The sequence below is a fragment of the Petaurus breviceps genome, unplaced genomic scaffold (genome assembly GCF_028583685.1).
Source record: "Petaurus breviceps papuanus isolate PSGF00001 unplaced genomic scaffold, PetGlider_PUasm1.0 90977, whole genome shotgun sequence".
NCBI lineage: Eukaryota > Metazoa > Chordata > Mammalia > Diprotodontia > Petauridae > Petaurus > Petaurus breviceps.
Window position 1 is genome coordinate 38,294,740 of NW_027187391.1, and position 22,237 is coordinate 38,316,976.

At 37.4% G+C, this 22,237-nt stretch overlaps 1 long non-coding RNA gene and 1 pseudogene across 4 annotated transcripts in view; one reads left to right on the forward strand and one right to left on the reverse strand.

Moving 5' to 3' along the window:
- The window catches only part of LOC138152929 (uncharacterized), a 137,917-nt gene that overhangs the window by 8,010 nt on the left and 107,670 nt on the right, over positions 1-22,237 (forward strand). The gene's annotated exons all lie outside the window — the stretch shown is intronic.
- Positions 540-2,183, reverse strand: LOC138153260 (phosphoglycerate mutase 1-like; annotated as a pseudogene).

Genomic DNA, 22,237 nt, shown 5'->3' on the forward strand with positions numbered 1-22,237 from the left:
TCTGTCTCTCTCTCTCTCTCTCTCTCTTTCTCTGTCTCTGTCTCTCTCTCTCTCTCACACACACACCTATATACATATATGTATACAGTTTATGCATAGTTTACAGATACTCTCCAGTATTAACCTTTTAAAAGCAGAGATTGCTTTTTTTGTCTTTCATTGTATCCCCACACTTAACATAGTGACTGATATGTAATAGTCTCTTAACAGATGTTTGTTGACTCATTATTATTTTGAGATTAGTCTCTTCAAATTTTTCACCCATTGTTCATATTTGTGCCATCTAGGGCCCAACAGCACCAGTTTAATCCATCTTCTTCCTTTGTTCACTTGCTGTAGTCTGCATACATAGCAAAAAGGGACATGAAAATTAATTGGGATGAAGTAAAATAATTAAATTTATTGACATACAAATCCCTTACAACTTTTGATACCTTTTAAAAATTATAATATGCAATGTTAATGAATAGTATTTATTAAGTATCACTTGTTTTATATGACTTTTTCATGGAGATCACAAGATTTCGACACTTTTTATTGCACATCACTCCTTTATTATAGTGAACAACAAAAAAAGGGGGGGAGGTTAGTGCAGTTATGCTAAAACTGATGAGGACCCAGGTGACTGGGCATAAAGTGGAAGGCAAGTGGACACTGAGACACACTTAAACATGATCTAGGGGCATTTTACTGCCACAGAGCAGAGCGGGGGCTATAAAACACTCAATGAGATGTACTCGTCCATCCCTTAGAAATCAAAGAACTCTTCCTTCTCTGGTGTGTCTTGAGATCTCTGATGACTACCAAGAGGGACAATTTAATTTCAAAAGTCACTAATAACCATCCTAGAAGGGTCTTTTGTGAAAGCAAATGTGACAAACATTGGGACATAATCTCAACCTCCCAGATTCATTTTTCTTGAATTAGGGAGGAAATAAGACTTTCATGATTTGTTAAATAACCACCTGAGTTATAGGTAGCTTACTACAACAGCCCCTGAGAGGGCTGCCCTACTTGCAGGACTGGCTCATAGCAATAACTGGACCAATTGTTTCTTTCAACTCCCTACATTGGTCACTTCTTACTATGTCCCCATTCCTAACACCTAACCAGGTCCTTACTGAGCCAAATCACCCAGGAGGCATTTTGACTAATGTGGTTGAGGGGAAGGGCAACAAGAGAGAAAAGAATTGGTCTGAAACAGGGAGGAAATGAGAAAAGGAGCAATCAGTCCCCCACCTGCAGCTCTGTGTTGTGTTCCCTAAGGTGATGGTCAGTGTGTGGAGCAGGCAGGGGAGAGATGGGGTGGGACAGTGAGAAGGGAAGGCCCTGGCTACTGCTGGCACATGCTGGTAGCCTGTTTTCACTTCTTGGCCTTACTTTGGGCTGCCACAGCCTCCATGGCTTTGTGAACAGTCTTTTCATCCCTGAGGAACTGCATGGGCTTGACTGGTTTCAGATTCTTGTCCAACTCATAGATGATGGGAACGCCAGTGGGCAAATTCAGCTCCATGATTGCTTCTTCAGACAGACCCTCAAGATGCTTGACAATCCCTGGAAGACTATTGTCATGAGCTGCAATCAGAACACTTTTTCCTTACTTGATCTGGGGGCCAATTTCCTCATTCTAGAAGGGTAGAGCCCTGGCAATTGTGTCTTTCAGGCTCTCACCGCAAGGCAGCTGATCCTGTCAAATCTGCATAGTGACAGTCCTTGCTGATGTTGCTGTAGAAGGGGTGGTCAGGCTCCATTGGAGGTGGTGGGATGTCATAGAATCATCGCCAGATCTTCACCTGGGCCTCACCATGCTTAGCAGCTGTCTCTGCTTTGCTGAGGCCTGTCAAACCTCCACAGTACTGCTCATTGAGGAGCCAAGTCCTCACTACAGGCAACCACATCTGGTCAGTGGCATCTCGTACTGTCCAAAGGGTACGAATTGCTCTTTTCTGGACAGAGGTGAAGCCAATATCAAATTCATAGCCAGTATCTCGCGGAGCTTGGCCGCCGCGGTTGGCCTCCTCATGCCCAGCGGGGCTCAGGTCCACATTGTACCAGCCACTGAAGCGGTTCTCCAGGTTCCAGGTGCTCTCTCCATGCAGAATCAGCACCAGCTTGTAGGCGGCCATGGCGGGGCAGAGGCTCGGGGCAGTGGGGATCGAGGAGACAAGCAGACAGGCGAGCATGCACTCGACACATATTCTTTAATTCTTGATGAGGAAACCTACATCACATTGGATATTGAGCACACCTTTGACAAATAATCCATTTTCCAAGTCTTGATTATAGCCCATAGAATTTCAATGGGGCTAGTGAAGATAAATGTCCAGGCCCTTAAGATGTATTTATCCCCATATTTTGGATACATTTATTAACTTTTGCTGACGTGTGAAATGTTATAGGTGTGTTGAAATATTCCACCTCCATTTGTGGATACAGGTAATACCAAAATAATTCTGCTGTTCAGTATATCAACTTATTTATCAGAATCCATCATTTTCTCAATAAAGATGATAACAATGAAAATTCTATGAAACATTATTTTGACTGGATGGTCAATGTTTGCTCAATCAACTTGAAAGGAAATGAGATAATTTATGTGATAGTACCATATAATGTGACCTTTAATTTTCATTAATTAGTTTAGCTTCCTATAGATGTAGCTAATTGGAAGAGCATGATAAGTGTATACTATTTCATTCAATTATGTGTTTTAAAATTTTTAATATAACTACTGATTAAAATAGTTAAGTGCAAACATTTACTCATTGCTAATTCCTCTATTTACAAATCTGAGATGCAATTTATAACAGAATTTTAAAACATATACATGGATTCAATTAGAATTTTTTTAAACTGACCTTCAACATTTATAAACCAATATTTAGTTGAATTCTGTTTTTCCCCCTCTGAGTAATTTCTCAGTAGATTCTACCAGTAGAAAATTTGACTTGGGTTTAATATTCCATATTAACCCTCTTTGTTCCTCTGCCAGAGACACTGATGATCAAAGCACACAGCAAAAAAAAGAGAGAGCCCACTGAAAAGGGGGATCAAAGAGCATGATAATTCTACAAATGGTATTCTTAGTTCAATTCAATCAGGATTTGTTAAATGCATTTTAAGTGAGGGGCTCTTTACTAAGAGCCCTCACCATTCCTGCTCTCAGATTAGTGAAGTCAGCATGCAGGCCATTCTTCTCTCCCATTCCATGGCTCCACAGAATCACAGCTACCACAACTGGGAAACAAACAATTGTCCTAGCCCCCATGCTTTCCTTTTACTCTGCAGACCTTGTTTGTGACTCCATTTGTAGCAGCAAGCACCCCAGCATCCCCCTGGTGGCTACCAACACCGGTTCTTAGATTTGCTTTTCTAAAGGAAAGCAACTCAAAATGGGTTAGCAATCTTGCTTTAATCAATCAAACAAGTCACTTACCTAGTTCAGGGGGAAAAGTCAGCACCCTGAACTTCAGAGTATACAGAGGTTACAAGCAGAAATTACAAGACAGAAACACATTTCAAGCAGACAGGCCTCCAATTGTCCAACCATTACATCCATACCTAGTCAGTTACCAGAGAGGGAAACATCAACATCTGAGTTTTTCAAAGCTGGGGGGCTCTCAATGGCTGCCCAGAGTCTCATCTGGTCAAATCACACAACACTTCTCAAAGTGAGCCCTAAAACAAAGCCTCACATCAGGATTTATATAGCCTTCTCTGGGGTCAGAGAATGTAACAAGCCTCTTGACCCACTGCCCAATCACAAAGTATTGCCTGAAAAACAAGTCTCCCACCACAGGCTCCAGGTACACGTAAGCCTATTAAAGGGCCTAGGTGCAGGGAAGATCTTACACAATAAAATCTTAGAAAGATGGCAATAGCATAAATTTGCATTATCATTACAGTGGTATGGTGATTAGAGTGCTGCACATGAATTCAAGAAGATGTCAGTTTAAATCCAGTCTCAGATAATAGCTATATGAACCTGCAGCATGTCGCTTAACCTCCATCCATCTCAATTTTCCCATCTATAAAATGGCAATAATGAATAAAAATGTGATTCTGGGCAAGTCATTTAACTTCAATTACCCTAGAGATGATGTAGTGAATAGACTGCCAGGTCTGGAGTAAGCAGAACCTGAGTTCAAATTCAGCCTTACATGCTTATTATCTGTGTGACCCTGGGCAAGTCACTTAATCCAGTTTGTCTCAGTTTCCTCAAATGTAAACTGAGTTGGAGAAGGAAATTGAAAACTACTTCAGTATCTTTGCCAAGAAAGCCTCAAATGAGGTCATGAAGAAATGGATATGACTGTTTGACAAAATAACAAAAATAAGCCTCAGTGCCCTCATCTGAAAAATGAGGGAAATAATCTCACACATCATGGGGATGTTGTGAGGATCAAATTAATTAACATATCAAAATACTTTATATACTCCAAAGTGATACATAAGTGTTAGAAATTATTATAAAGGAAAAGGAGGGGGCTTGAAAATGACGAACAAAAATTTAAAGTAGGAGAAATCCCTTTCAGTTGAGGAGAACAGGGAAAACCTTATCAAGTGTGTGGTACCTGAACTGAGTCTTTCAGAAAAGGACTTCTAGAAGGGGAGATGTGGAAAGCAATTATTATCCAGTAGGCCCAGTGGGGACCATGCCTACGTCATATGGAAACTAAAAATACTACAGTATTTCAATTGATCTTGAAATCATTGATCTGAATTTTCCCTTCAATGATTCAAGAAAGAAAGAAAAAAGGAAGAAAGAAAGAAGGCCTTTTAAAGTTTTTTTTTACAATTCCTTTTCTACATTTTCAATATAAAACTGTAATAAAACTCTCCATTACTTTCTCCTTGAAAATTAAGTGTGTGTATATGATCATTTTGATTATATACTGATTTAAATTATGGATGCAAAAAATTCATAATAGATATTAGCTATATAAATCAACAAATTTAAATTTACAAATGAAAAGATAGACAGATAGATATGCCAATAGAAAACTGAAAATCCTTCTCCTGGAGCAGGGGCTCCTAACCTGAAGTCTACTAGCACCCCTCCCCTAAGAATGTGTAGACAGAATTCAAATGCCCATGAACATGCAAGGGGGAAAACAAAACAAATACAAAGCAATTATATAATTTCCATTAAATGTAAACAGAAACAATCATTTTCCTCAATTATAAATGTAAGAAACAAATTAAAGCAGCATAGCTATACCCAGTGTTGCCTCTGGTGACATTGCCTGGAAGGACAGGATGCTTTCCTGTTCCTGCTCACCTATATCATTTGGTGGATTTAAGTTTGTACTCTTGCCAGGATTATAAACTGGAGACAATAAAATGCACCTTCTACAAATAGATGACTCCAGTCATCCTGAAGAACTGGGTCTGGGGATATTGTCTCATTCAGCTTGACTCAGTCATAATGGTTGTCAGGCAGGACCATCCCTCCCTGTAGTCTGCTTAACCAAATTTAGAGAATTCTACACAAGGTTGTTATAGGGTTTTAAAACTCTATCAGTCTGGGATCTGTCTGCTGTTTTGGGAGCCTGTAAATGCCAAATTCCAGCTGTCACAACTTTCCTCTATAAGAACCTCATGAAGTATTTCCTTAGTCTATTGGGGACTTAGATGGATGTCATGTGCTTGGGCAATTTTATCAACTGGACAAACCCAAACCACAAATCTCCTCTTGAAAATTCCAATCCTTTCTCAATTGATATCTGGAGGGTCAACAGAAGGTTATCTGGAAATTGGGTGTGAGGACCCAAACACAATGTTCAGCCAATAGTGTGAGTTCTTGTGGATTCAGGTTTTTATTTCTAAATCAGTGCAGACCATTAATCATCACCATGAAAGCTTCTTCAGTGAGAGTTCATATTCAGTTCATTTCCTGGCTTGAAGCAGCTGCCTCTGTATGAATCCTGATGTAACAAGGAAAGCAGTGACCATGCACCAGCTGGAATCACTGGCATGATAAGAAGCACTGGGACCCTGAACAAAAATTTCAGAGGGAATGATTTAATATTTTTTAATTATAAAAAAAAGATGATTCCTCATCCTTTTCCATTTTAAATCGGGAATTCCTACGGGAATATTAGTGCCTAAATAAAGAAAACGTATAATTTGTCTCCTACTATTTGCTACACTTCTATAATGTACATTTTGCCCATGCAGATCAGAGTTTCATTAATAAATGCCCCTATGATGAGATAAGCAGATTAGTGAATGGAATAGAGTTGTGAATTGAGAGAATTTAGCTAAAATGAGTATCACATGCTAAGGTATTTTATGAAGCCTTAGAAACCTCTGACAACACCTTGTAAATATTGTCATAGAATTATACACTTGGAGATGTAAAGGACCTTACAGGTTAAGTGACTAAATAAATGTTACACAATAAACAAATCTGGGATTGGAACTCAGCTCTTCTAATTCTCTCTACTGAGCTGCAACTTCATTTAGCATATTGTCTTTGGGACTAGCAGAAATTTAAGGTTTGATTCTATAACTTCTTTTTTATTTTTTAAACTAATGGAAGAAAAAAGCATTTCCATAATATAATATGGATATATATTACACATATATGCATATAATAATATATAATAAAAAGATTCCACATGAAACTGAAAATCTATTATGTACAATTTGCTAGTCCTTTTAAATATATAATAAAGTTATGTACACTTTTTTCTTTTTTTTTCTGTCATGCCTCCCTGACCTAGAGATGGCCTCCATTAGATGCATACATATGTATATATGTAGGGTTACACACATATATGTAATATGTAAATTTATTTTTTACATTTTTTTTATTCATCAGTTATTTCTCTGGATGCAGATAGCATCTTTCTTCACTTGTATTTTATAGTTAATTTGGGTATTTATACTGGTCAAAATAGCTTAATCACCCAAAGTCATTCTTAAAATAATATTGCTGTTACTGTATACAATATTCTCTTGGTTCTGCTCATTTCACTCCATTATTTTCTGCAAGTCTTCCCATGATTTTCTAAGACAGCTGAGCTCATCATTTCTTATAGCGCAGCAATAATCCATCATAATCATATACCATAACTTGTTTTTCCATTCCCCAATTGATAGGCATTCCTGCAATTTCTAGTTCTTTGCTATCACAGAGAGAAGCTATAAACATTTTAGAATATATAGGTTCTTTTATTTCTACATTGGCATTCCAGATGATTCTTCAGCATCTGTCCCTCATTGAAACCTTATAGGGGTTGTCTGAGCAGTAGTAGTTTTTATACTTGGAATAACTGTGACATCTTCCCAGTTTCTTCTTTTCCTCCCTTCTCCCCCAATTACCCAAATCATTTACTAAGTTGAAGGAGTTAAGCTATTAAAAAAACTATACCTTTGAGTAAATTGATACAGGAAAATACAGTGAAAAAAATTCTCTCCACAATATTGATTGGTACTAGCTATGTAATTTATAGTTCTAGAAAGTGATCTGAGGTACCTGAGATGTTAAATGTTTTGTCTGGTCACATGGCTATTACTAGTTAGGGTCACATACTCAGATATAAGTTTTGAACTCTGGTGTAACTGACTCTGGTCAGTTCTCTCTTCACTATGATATATTCTCTTTCATGTTCAGTTATAGTGACGAAGAAAACATAACAATGTCAATGTAATCTATTAAAGAAGTCCTATTTATGTGACTTCAAGAAAGTGTTTTAAAAATCAAATATTCATTAATTTAACATAGAGAAGGCTGGGAATTTTTACAAGCAGAAATGTACTCTTCATTCTTTTCTTTCAATCCCCAAATAACATCTAGCTTTATAAATTAGATATGTAAATATTTGAAAACAGCTAGCTTTATATTTGTCCATAAGGTCCTCTTGTCAAAGTTTAACTAATTTTGGGCAGAGTAAAAGGAGGTTCTCCACATGGCTCCCAGCTTCCACCTTCCCCAATTCATGTAAAAGGGGCCTCTAAACAAACTTTGGAACTACAGAACCTGCAAAATGACACAGAGAAGCTAACCTCCTGCTAAGGACAGCCCAGCAGGACAGCAGGAATTGTACGGTGCAGTTCTCTAGGAGCCGAGCCCAGCTCCACACCAAGATTTTAGCCCCAGGGAGTACCTGACCAACCACCAGCCAGAGGGATGCCAGATAACCAGCAGCTATGGTCCTTTCCAGATTTATCAACACATAGATGTCAAGAAAAAAGTGAGAGGTCAGGGCAGTATGGACTTTGGGACCCAGTAGATGAGAGGGCCTTGGCTTTTGCCCGCAGGGGGAGAAGCCACTGAGGGCTGCAGTGCAGCCTCAACTGCCATGTAGAAGCTTCAGCTCCTGGATTGAAGAGTGTAGGGGGACCAAGCAACCAGTCTGAGGGGTAGTTACTCTTCCTTTAACCTGCTTGAATCTGGATTGTGGTCTAGGGTGGAGGTCCTAGGGTGTGTGTCCAGCTTTCCAGAGCCTCTGGCGGCTTCAGCAAGGGCTCCCAACTAATACCTCTAGCAGCTGAGGAAACTCCAGCTTTTGGGAGAGAATCTCCTCTGTCTGGTAGCAGAGTCCTACTGTGGCAAAAAGCCCAAAATCAAGTAATTGAGTGGCAATATGCCCAGGCAAAGGAAACAAAGCAAACAGAAGAACCCAACATTAGACTCATAATTTGGGGGAAAAAAGGATCAAAGTATGGAACAGAATGAAGACAGTGAAGTCAGAACTCCTACACCAAAAGCTTCAAAGGAAAATACATGCTGATTACAAGCCATACAGGACCTTAAGAAGCAAATAAGAGAAAGTGGAGGAAAAATTGGGAAGAGAAATGAGAATAATGCTAGAAAATTATGATATGAGAGTCAACAGACTGACTGAGGAAAACAACACCTTGAAAAACAGACTGACTGAAATGGCAAAAGAGGCTCAAAAAGGCAATGAGGAGAAGAGTGCCTTAAAATGCTGAATTTGCCAGACAGAAATAGAATCTCAAAAGCTTGCTGAAATGAATCATTCCTTCAGAATTAGATTGGAGCAAATGGAAGCTAATGACTTTATGAGAAATCATGATGGTATTAAACAGATCCAAATAAATGAAAGAATAGAAGGCAATTTGAAATATCTCATGGGAAAAACCACTGACTTGGAAAATAGATACAGGAGAGATAATTTTAAAATTATTGGACTACCTGAAAGCCATGATCAAAGAAAGAACTTAGAAATCATCCTCCAAGAAATTATCAAGGGGAACTGCCCTGATGTTTTGGAACCAGAAGGCAAAATAGAGGTTGAAAGAATCCACCGATCACCTCTTGGAAAAGATCCCAAAAAGAAAACTCCTAGGAATATTACAGGCAGGTTATGAAATTCCCAGATCAAGGAGAAAATATTACGTGCAGCCAGGAAGAAACAATTTGAATATTGTGGAAACATAATCAGGAAACCCAGGATCTGGCAGCTTCTACACTAAGGGATTGACGGGCTTGGAATATGATATTCTGGAGGGCAAAGGAACTGGGAATAACACAACAATCACCTACCCAGCGAAACTGAGTATCATGTTTTAGGGGAAAATATGGTCACTCAATGACTTAGAGGACTTTCAAGCACTCTTGATGAAAAAACCAGAGTTGAATAGAAAATTTGACATTCAGATACAAGAAGCAAGAGAATCATAAGAAGGTAAAAAGGAAAAAGAAACCATACAGAACTTATCAAAGTTGAACTATTTACATTCCTACATGGAAAAATGATAATTGTAAATGATGAAAATTTTCTCAATATGAAAATAGTTGAAGGGAATATATATATATATAGACATGTGTATGTATATATGTATATATATGTCTATATTGGAGGGTACACGGGCATATGAAAACATATGTAGATGTGTGTACATATGTTTACATGTAGACATAGATAGAGGGCACAGGACCAATATAATAGAAAGAGATGATACTTAAAAGGTTAAATTAAGAGGTGAGAGAGGAATATAATGAGAGGTGATAGTGAGAGACAGAATGGGATAAACTATCTCATATAAAAGAGGCAAGAGAAAATGGTTACAATGGAGGGGAAGAATAGGAAGGCCAAAGGGAATGGGTCAAACTTATTCTCATTGAATTTGGCCTAGGGAGGAAATAAAATACACACTAAATAGAATATCTCACCCTACAGGAGAGTAGGTGGGAAGGGGATGAGAGGGGGTATGATGTAATGGAGGGCATACTTGGGGGGAGGGAAGTTGGAAGCACCCACTTTTGAAAAGGGATGGGATAAAAGTAGAGAATAGAACTAGTGGGAGGTGGGATAGGAGGGAGGGAAATATAATCAGTCTTTTACAATATATCAGGTATATTAATGTTTTGCATAAGCTACACATATACAACCTATACTGAACTGCTAATCTTTCCAGTAAGGGTGGGTGATAAGGGAGGAAGGGAATGAATCTGGAATCCAAATTTTAAAATCAAATGTATATATATATATATATATATACACACACACACACACACACACACACACACAGACACACACATACATATATATATATATATGTGTGTGTGTGTGTGTGTGTGTGTACATACACTATTAATAATACTATTTTACATGTAATTGGGAAATAAGATATGCAGGCACTGGGGCATAGAGATCCACCATGCCATACTGGAAAAGTCAAAGGGGGTATGGGAGAAGATATGGGAGAGAGCAAATTGGAGAAGGGGTTATTCTGTGGAACTGCTATTTTGGGGCTGTGGGTAGGTAAAACATGGGGTAAAAATGTGTAATGCAAAATCTGGCAGAAATGAATGATGTAAATCACAAATTAATAAAGCATTTGAAAAATCCAAAAAATAAAGTTAACTATTTAGACTTTTTAAAAAAGTAGATACATATCTATGGATAGGCATAAGACCTATGCATTCAAATGGTAGAGAGAACTCCATAAGGAAGAAATTCTCTTCACCAATGTTAAGTTGGCACCTTCTGTATGATTTATATTCTTTTTTTCTCTCTCTTTTTCATGTTTTAGTTTACATCATTCATTTCCACAAGATTTTGAATTACATATTTTCTCCCCATTTTTCTCCTACCCACCACCCCAAAACAGTGATCCCACTGAATATCCCCTCCCCCAATCTGCTCTTTCTTGTATCTTCCCCCATACCCCCTCTGACTTTCCAGTAGGGAATGGAGAATCTCTATTTCCCAGTTACATGTAAAATAATAATAATAATAATAATAATAATAATAATAATAATAACCATTATTATTATTATATTTTTAAAGATTTGATTTTAAAACTTTGAATTCCAGATTCTTTCCCTTCCTCCCTTATCACCCACCTTTACTGGAAAGATAAGCAATTCAATATAGGTTGTGCATGTGTAGCTATGCAAAACATTTCCATAGTGGATATATTGTGAACAACTGACTGTATTTCCCTCCATCCTATACCACCCCCCACTTGTTCTATTCTCTACTTTGATCCTGTCCCTTTTCAAAAGTCTATTCTTCCAACTTCCCTCCCTCCCAAGGCTGCCCTCTCTTCCATCATCTGCCCTCTGATCCCCTTTCCACCTACTCTCCTGAAGGGTGAGATACCCTATTTAGTGTGTATGTCATTGCCTCCCTAAGCCAAATTCAATGAGAATGAAGTTGACTCATTCTCTTTTGCCTTCCTCTTCTTCCCCTCCATTGTAACAGTTTTCCCTTGCCTCTTTTATATGAGATAATTTACTCTATTCTGTCTCTCCCTATCTCCTCTCATTATATTCCTCTCTCACCTTTTAATTTCATTTTTTAAGTATCATTCCTTCCTATTCAATTGGTCCGGTGCCCTCTGTCTATGTATACCTGTGCACATATATACACACACTCACATATGTAGTCATATGCCCATATACCCTCCTATACAGATATAGAACCTGGCTATAATATTCCTAGAAGTTTTTCTTTTGGGATAATTTTTAGGAGGTGAATGGTGGATTCTTTCAATCTCCATTTTGCCCTCTGGTTCTAAAACATCAGGGCAATTTTCCTTGATTATATCTTGAAGGATGATTTCTAGGTTCTTTTTTTGATCATGGTTTTCATGTAATTCAATAATTTTTACCTTATCTCTCCTGGATCTATTTTCCACTTCTCTTATTTGGTTTTCAAAATCCTTTTTTAAGCTCCTCTATGGCCTGCAACCAGTTCATAATTTTCTTGGAAGCTTTTGATGAAGCAGTTCTAACTTCACTGTCTTCCACCTCTTCCATGTTTTAATCCTTTTTGTCCCCAAAATAAGAGTCTAATGTCAGATTGCTTTGCTTGATTTGCTTCCTTTGCTCACTCATGTTACCACTCAATTAGTTGACTTTTGAGCTTTTTGCCACAGTAGAACTCTGCTATCAGAAGAAGCTTTGTCCCAATTGCTGGGGTTTTCTCAGCTGTTGGAGCTATTAATTTGACAATAGCTTTTCCTCTCTGAAGTCTCCACACACTCTAGCAAACTGGTCAAGCAACCCAGGACCTCCACCCTAGACAGCAATCCAGATTGAATCAGGTTAAAGCACCCGTGATTACCCCTAACTTTTTTCTGTGTGTGTGTGTGTGTGTGTGTGTCTCTGTGTCTCTCTCTGTGTCTCTCTGTCTCTCTCTGTCTCTGTCTGTCTGTCTCTCTCTTGTATCTTCCCAAAGATACGGCAACATTAAATTTAACCCAGTTTGCTGAGCTTCTTCCATATAAGAACTTTCTTTCTTACTCTTGATTAGATCTTTATTATTCTCCAAGAAATCAAATGCCTTCTATAAATTGGGAATGAAGAAATTATTGGGAAGATGAAAGAAGAATTATAATCCCTTCTTAGGATGAATATGATGGTCACAAAGTGTTGATTTCAACCCTTATCTTACTTCTATTTTCTCTGCCAGAGAAAAAGTTGTCTAGAATGGAAAATAAAGAACAAAAATCACTTATATGGAGTCAAAAAAAGTGGACTTTTAAGACTCTACCTATCTTCCCTTAAGGAGTTCAAGTCCCTGGTTCATATAAACAAAATACTAAAGATATGATAGATAGGATATTTGAGATACCATAAGGAATCTTTGAAAGTGTAGAGAATGAGAAAAGTACTACACGACTGGATAAGGCAAATGTTTTCCTTTATGGATAAAGGAAAAGAAAAGTTAATGACCAGTGAACTTGACTTTAATCCTGGAAAAATCTGGAAAAGCTATTGTCAATGGAAATAACTGTGAACTTATAGAAAGAATAAATGACAATTAAAAAGAGACATAAGGGCTTCAAGAAGAACAGGTTATTCCAGAATAAATTTAATTTCTACTTTTTGATACAGTTACTGAACTGGTTAATTGAGGAAATGCTATAAATTTATGAACGTTAAGTGATAAATTTTAGCAAGCAAAATCTCATGAATTGGGAGATAAGTGGGCCAGAAGTTCATGCAATTGGATGGAGTCTGAAGTGGTTGAATTGATGGATTCAATAAGTAGTTATTAATGACCTGAAGTAGATTTTTAAGAAAAATTTTCAAGTTGCTGTTCTAAGGATCTTTGCTTGTCTCTTTACTATTTATTATTTACTATTTTATTTACTATCAGCAACTGATAAATGCACAGCTATTTTGCCTATTATATTACATATGATCAAAACTGGAAGGATATAACTATCAGACTGAATGTCAGGATTTATTAAGTTTTCAATAGTCTAAAACATTGGTTTTAATCCAATAAAGTAAATTGTAAAGGGGATAAATGTGAAATCTTCCACTGGGTCTCAAAAAATTAACTTCATAAAAGTGGTATAGGTATGACTATATAATGGCTCATGTGAAAATGATGTATGGCCTTGAATTGCCTACAAGTTCTATATGAGTCAACAGCATGATATGATTTGGTATCCCAGAAAAACAATGAAATACTAGACTACATCTAGAGAGGCTTAGTGTAAAAGACTAAGGAAGTGTTGCGTTATGTAATACAATTTTTCTCTACTCTTGTTAAATAGTTTCTGGAATACTGACACTACATTTTAAGAAGTATATTTAGAAAGAGGTTGAATAGGATTGTGAAGATCTTAAATAACATTCCATTTAGGGACCAGCTAGAAGAAGTGGACATATGTAGCCTATAAAAGAGAAGAGTTGAAGGAAGCGCAGGCAACTGATCTCTTCAAGTACTTAAATGATTGCCACTTGGAAGAAAGATGGGACTTTGCTTGGTTTCTGAGGGCAGAACTAGGAGCAATGGGTAGAAGTTTGAAATAAGCAAATTATGCTTGATAGGGACAAAAACATTTTGAAAATTAGAGCTATTCCAAAATGGAATGCATTATGTTGGGAGATCGATGACCCCCGCACCCCCCCCCACCATTCCCTCCATCCCCCCATCCCTTCCCCAGACAACATCAATAATAAGCTGAGTAATCAGTTGTTGGGCAAGTTGTATGGAGGCATTCTTGGCCACGTATAGGTTGAACTTTTCCTTCCAACTCTTACAATCTGGGAAATCTTTCTTTGATTGTTTACTTGGAGTCTGTGTCACAAGATACATTTATCATAAATAGAAATGATGCTTTTGTAAAATAAATCTAAAATTTGAGCTAATATTTCATCTTTTTTCAACTCATACTTGGCAGATCCATTTAATAGGGGTATTTATGCAGCCTTTAGGCTGGTTTCTTTCTTCTGCCATCTGCCTATGCTTCTTCAAGTCCAGTAAGCCTGAAGCATTCTGAGCTTTCACCAAGGCCAGTTTAGACAAATGACTTAAATAATTTGTTTTGGGTTACTAGTGAGTGGGAAGTGAATTTGGCAGTACTCATAAACTCCCAAAGTGTTTTGCCTTTAATAGAAATAACTGCTGGACAAATGGCACTCTCTAAAACTTTTTTTTCCCCTTTCAAAATTCTGAATGCTTACTCCTTAAACTGAGAAATTGCTTTTGTAATTAAAAGGGAAAAGTGCCAAATTATCTCTTTGGTTGCAGCAAGTTAGACTACTGTAATTGTTATGAGAATCAACTGACTACTTTTTTATAATACCTATTTTTTTCTATTAGTTCATGTAGGTGTTATCTAGTGGTATTTATTAAACACATAGTTGTTGACTAACTTTCTGATGCTCTGCAACATCTGATTCTCCTTTCATCTGGGAGTGGGGTAGAAGACTATTTTCCTCACCCAGATCCAACCCAGAAAGCCCCACTCTCCCCATCCAGAGGCAATAAACCACATAGAGCCTTTTCCTGCTGGAAGCCTCACATTCCTTAACCAGTCCCACAGGGAATTAAGCCAGGAAACCTTCTCCCTATATAAAAGAACAAAAGAATACCTGAACCCTTGATTTTGTTATTTATTTATTTGTTTGTTTGTTTATTCATTCATTCATTTATTTATTTGTTTATTTATTTATTTATTATGTTTTCCCATTAGCAATCTGATTTTCTCCTTTCTCACATCCACTGTTCCCTGAGGTAAAACATAAAACTCTTGGAACATATAAATACAGTCTAGCAAAACTAATCTTTATATTGCCCACCTCCATAAATAATTTAAATTACCCTGTATATTGCTCCATCATTTCTCTGTTATGAAATGGGTAGCATTGTGTGTATATATTTGTACATATATGTACATATGTATACATAGACAGAGGGCCCAATTCCCATTGAATAGGAGGGGATGATACTTAAAAGGTGAAATTGATAGGTGAGAGAGATATATAATGAGAGCTGATGGGGAGAGACAGAATGTGGTAAATTATCTCATATAGAAAAGGAGGGAATGACATACACACTAAATAGGGTATCTCACCCTACAGGAGAGTAGGGGGGAAGGGGATGAGAAGGGGGATAATTCAAGGGAGGGTAGATTGGGGGGGGAGGGAAGTTAGAAGCTGAGACTTTTGAAAATTGACAGGGTAAAAGTATAGTTGGGATGCGATGGGATGGAGGGAAACATAGTCTTTCACAATATATCCACTATGGAAATGTTTTGCATAGTTACACTTGTACAATCTATATTGAATTTCCTATCTTGCCTGTAAGGGTGGGTGGTGAGAGAGGAAGAGAAAGAATCTGGGATTCAAAGCTTTAAAATCAGATGTTAAAAATATATATTATTTTTACATACAATTGGGAAATAAGATATACAGGCACTGGGGTATAGAGATTCATCTGGAAAGTGTGAGGGGCAGTGGGAGAGGATATAGGAGAGAGCAGATTAGGGGAGGGGGTATACAGTGGGATTGCTATTTTGGCATGGTGGGTAATGGAAAGATGGGGAGAAAATTTGTAACTCAAAATCTTGTGGAAATGAATGATGTAAATTAAAAATAAACATAAAATTTAATTAAAAGGAAAAAATGAATTTTCTGATGGTCAATCTGCCAGTGATGATCTCTTCTGAATTTAGTCTTACAGAATGGAAATATAGTCCACCACTGATCATATACTGGAAGACTTCCACTTTGGTGGGACCTCAGAGATGTTTGACTCCCATTGCACAGATTTTATGAAGCAGTGTTGTTTTTTTTGGCAACATGAAGAGTCATTGAACTAGAACTTTAATAGATGAATTTCATAATTATAAGCATATAAATAGCTATCAGAGAATAGAAAAGAATATGACTCAATTATTCAAAATGTATCTCTGAATAGAAAGGAGAGGAAAGTAATTTAAAATATATTGATGGAATTAACAGGACCTTTTAAATGATTTCCAGATACGTTGGTAGGAGGAATGAGATTCATTGGTATCATGAAGATTTGAAATGTAGAAATTAAGTTATCAGTAACAGAAATAGTCAACTCAAAAGTAGGCACTTGTTATAGAAAATGTAACAATAATTTGGTATCAGATCTGGTGTCATCTAAGCTCTGCTGCTTTTTGCTTATATGAATTTATAAAAGTTGTTCTCCTCTGGGCCTCAGTTTTCTCATCAAACGAGGCAGTTGGATTGGATTATCTCGGTGTTTTCTTCCAATTTTATGATGCCAGCAGCAGGTTTAATAGGAAAGGTAATAACAATCTTGTTTGGATTCAAACATGTTGAATTTGAAGGACTAAGTGAGGAAGTTCATCAAGTAATTTATGTGGAGATGTTGTCTAGGGAGTTGAGGAGATAAGCAGGAAAACAAAAGAAATGTAAGGGATGGAGTTATAGACTTATGCTTCATCTTCATACATGAAATTATTGAAGCTATGAGAATTAATGAGCTTCCCGAGGCAGAGGGGGTAGAAAGGAAATTTTTAGATCATAGATTTAATCTGGAAGGAAAAGAACAAATTAATGAATTTAAAAAAAATTCACATTAAGTATTTACTCTGTTCCCAGAAGTATGTTAAATACTCGAGAGGCAAACATAAATGTGAGCCAATTCTAATCTCAAGGAGTTTACAATTCCAATGAGGGAAATTATAAATTTTGGAGCTCACATCCATGTGTAAGGAAGGATGTCCTGATCTGGGAAGGCGGATGCCTTCTGTGATGGTGAATTAAACAATAAGGTCGTTGATTGACATGCACATTCTTTCCAAAGGCAATGAGAATGTTGATTTTATAATAGTTCTCACAGCAAGAAGTAGAAAGGGCAAAGAGAGACCTGATAATTTGACTGGGGTGGAAATGAGAATGGACAATCCAAGAAAATTCAGATCTGAAATGCTTGGCTCTTCAAAGGTATGGTCTGTACAGGACCATAGAGGTTACTTAACTCAGTCTTTTCATTTTATGGATGAAAAAATTATAGTACTGAGGAATGAAATAAGTCTATTTAGTGGGCCTTAGCCTGGTGGTGCTATGATCTTCAATGATACCAGGGCACTGCATAGCCATCTAGAATGAAGAAGTACCCTCGGTTCAGTGGACATAATATAATATAAATGAGAGAAAGAAAAACAAAGCTGAAAATGGCAGAAGCAAAGAAAAAAATAAGGTTTTTAAATAGGGGAGGAATGATAGCATCTAGAGGCATTTAACCCTGAGTCATGTAGATTCTGTTTTGAAATTGTGTAAATGACCATCAGGCTGAGGTCAGCATCCATCTTTGGGGGATAAAAACAAACACAGAGAGGGTAAGACCCTCATCTCATATGGTCACTGCTATTGGGACTTGGGACAGTCCTCCCTAGCATAAATAGAGGGCAAGTGTCCTGAAGAAGACAAACCTGACTAAGACTGTTTGTTGGTTCTGATTCTGACTTTGCATCATGTTCAAACCTTATTCCTGAATCTTCTGGTGAATCTCAGTGAAAGTAAAAATAGAACTTCTATGGTCAGAGAATGTTCATGCTAAGTTAAATCTGGAACATGGGGATTATCGGGGCTTACTAAATACCAAACAAGTAGTAAGTGGCAGGAATGGAATTTGAATCCAAGGCCTTTAATTCCAAATATAGGGTGTACTTTAAAGGAAAGGAAAAAGTCAGAACTTTGGGGATGACACACCTCAAAGAGTTAGAAAAAATTCAAGAAACCAAATGATGATAATCCACTTGAAAATATTTCATTTTTAATATATGGAACAAATGATTTTTATAATACAGTATAATAAAAATATGATTGCACATGAAACTGCAAATCTAATATGTACAACTTGCTATTCCTTTTAAACATATAATAAAGTTTTCATGTTAATGTTTTATCCTCCCTTTTTTCCTTCCCTCCGCTGCCCTAGAGATGGCTACTCATGACACAAATAGGTGTGCGTGTGTGTCTGTGTCTGTGTACAATCATTCTGTACATATTTATGTTTATCAGTTCTTTCTCTGGATGCAAGTAGCATTTTTATTCACATGTACTTTGTTTTTAATTTTTGTATTTATAATAGTCAAAATTACTTAGCTGCTCAAAGTAATTTTAAAACACCTTTGCATATTTACAAAGATATATATATAAGATATATGTATATAGAGAGTTATTAATAGATAAACACAAATATACATATCTATGTGATTGTGTGTGTATATAGAAAGAGAGGCAGACAGACAGAGGCAGAAGCAGAGAGAGAGAGAGAGAGAGAGAGAGAGAGAGAGAGAGAGAGAGAGAGGAAATGTGAGTTAATCCTTACAATAAACCTGTGAGGAAGATGCTATTTTTATCCTCACTTTATAAGTGAGGCTGCTGAGGCTTAGAGAAACCCAGTTAGTAAGTGTCTGAGGTCAGATTCAAACTCATACATTCTATCTTTATTTTTTTTAATTTAATATTTTATTTTTCCCATTTGCATGAACATTTTTTAAATTTGCAAATTTTGTGTTCCATGTTCTCTCCCTTCCTCCTTCAATTTGACATAGGTTACATATGTGTAAAACCATTTTTATGTAAGTCATACTGTGAAAGAAAACAAAAACAAAAAAAATCCCAAGAAAAATAAAGAAAAAAGTACCTGCAATCTACATTGTCTCCTTTTTTATAGGTAAGTCATTTTTTTTCTTATTACTAGACTATTTGCAGGAAATAACATGTTTCTGAAAAACTTAAGTATCTATGACAAAGAAATTGGGGATAAAGGGGACAAATCTTAACATGCAAACAAGGCCTTTTCGTTCATTTCAGAGAGAGGGAGGTATTTATCCTACTGCAGTCTACTACTACCGTTGTTCAGCAGACCACAGCGCATAAAAGCAGCAGTCTTGCAATCCAGAGCCATAGGATTCCACCTCCATGACCTTGGAGAAGTCTTCTACATCTCCAATAGTTCCCATAGGTGGAAAGGGAGTCCATTAGGGCTTGTAGAAGCAGAGGATGTAAGGGCCACACACATAGAATCATAAAGGTGCAGTGCAGTTGAATCTTGGAGTTGGACTTTCAGTATCTCTTCCCACAACCACATCCCCCAGGCACAGGGTCAGGATAAACCTAATGCTTGCTTCCCACCACCTCTAACTTCCTAAGCGTGAGGTACTTGACTTCTCACCAGCTTTGTCTGGGTAGTGCACAAAATAAAATGTTAGAAGATTTTTTTTAATAATCTAATAAAAGGAATTCCAATTCTGTTATATAATAATATATGTCATGGTAGATGTATGTCCTACATTCAGTTAAATTTTCACTTTTTCCTCAAAAGCTAAATCCCTACCCGCAAATAGAATAAAGACACTTCAAATGAGTCTTTGTATCACTCTGTTTACTCTTCTTTAAAATGGGTGTGCGTTTGGGGGTGTGGGGATAATCACTCTTGCTTTAAGATATTCTAAAGGGGGTAGCTAGGTGGTGCAGTGGATAGAGAACCAGGCCTGGAGTCAGGAGGATTTGAGTTTAAATCCAGCTTCAGACACTTGCTAATTGTGTGACCCTGGGTAAGTCATTTAACCTCATTTGCCTCAGGTTCCTCAGCTGTAAAATGAACTGAAGAAGGAAATGGCAAACTCCCATATCTTTGCCAAGAAAACCCCAAACGGGTTCATGAAGATTTGGACAAGACTGTAACAACTGAACAACAAAATAGTGGGGAGGGGGGAAAGCTAAAGTAATATCTGCATTCCCCAATCATAGAACATCATGGCTTATGCAATGACAGGGATGCTGGTAACCATGAAGAATGATTCAGTATAGCACACAAGTGCTTAAAAAAAGTGTCCATGGAATTGAAAAAGGCCTTTCTTTATTTTCCCATTTGTGACTTCTTCCTCCCATCCTCCCCAATTGTTTTAATTTGCTTTGTACATATTTTGCAATTTACTTATCTGTATATTTGTTGCTTTTTTCCAGTAGAATATAAGCTGCTTGTGTGAGAGGACTATCATTTCTGTCTTTATAGCACTAGCCTCTAGCACAGTGCTCAGATCATAGGAGGGCCCCTAATAAATATTTGAATAAATTAAATTAATTCTGATTTATCAGTCCTTATGGGGAAAGAGCCATAACTGGGAAGGGAGGTACACTAACAACTCACTGCAGAATAGAAGGGTAGAAGTAAATAGCCAAAGATGAACACTTATTAGCTTCCATTTATATTCTCACAGGCCAAAGACAGAGGGATCTACAAAGGTTTTCAGGAGAGCACTGCTGGCTTTGATGCATTCGTCCAGGAGGTATCAGATTGAGCCCAGATCTATGCCACAACTTTTCTTTTCAGAAGTTCTCATTCTTCTCTCTGGTACTGGCTGGTGCTGCACATCCACTGCACAGTCAAGATAGTGGTCCAGTTTGGGACATCTTTATTCTACACAGGCAATGCAGAAAATGCAATCAGAACACTCACACCCATGATTGAGGTCAGGCCTTTATCCGTTTCTGTTTGCCTTCTGGAGGGAAATCAGCTGCAGAAGTGGAGACTCTGGAGGTGTTTAGTCTCTGGTAGATATTAGCGTGGAAGAGTCTGAGACAGAGATAGCTATCATCCCAGCCATCACTCTCAACTGCATCAGCACACAGGGCTTGTAGATGAAGGACATGGGAGCTACACTACATCAAGCAAAGGGAGAGCAAGTGTTTGCCAAAAGACCTGGTATGCACTTCATTGGTTTGGGATATTTGCAGGCCAATAGAATATCCTTCCGAGTTAAGGGCCCCTGAATGGGGCATATTTATAGTTACCATAGGCATTGTGAATATTGCATTGTTGATACAACCTTTATATCATTCAGTTTATTACTCTATAAGATGGAGCATATTAATATCTGTCCTTCCTATTGATCCTGGCCACAGATGTGGAGAGGACTTTACCACCTGGTTCACAGCGAGCAGCTGGATACTTAGAATGAGAAAAGGGGATAGGAAATAGACTTCTTTTTGTTGGCATAAAGAATTCCGAAGTGAGGAAATTTTTTTAACAATGAATGAATGAATGAATGAAACATTTATTAATTGCTAACTATATGTGAAGCAGGGTGACTAGATTGCACAATGGATAGAGTGCCAGGACTGAAGTAAGGAATACTCACCTCCGTGAGTTCAAATCCAGAGCTTTGTGACTCTTGGCAAGTCACTTAGCCCTATTTGCCTCAGTTTCCTTATCTGTAAAATTAGCTGGACAAGGAAATGGCAAACCACTCTAGAATCTTTTCCAGGAAAACTCCATGTGATGTCATGAAAAGTTGGACAAAATTGAAAAAACTGAACAATAGTATGTGCAAACCATTATACAAAGCATTAGGAATACAAAGAGAAAAATAAAGTTCCTGCTCCACATGGAACTGCATTCTAATGGGAGAGACAATACATATGGAAGTTTTCAGCTGCAAGTCAGATGGAAAGGTTCCATAGTCCTTAGGATACACATAAAAGCAGATGACAATTCCCATTTTA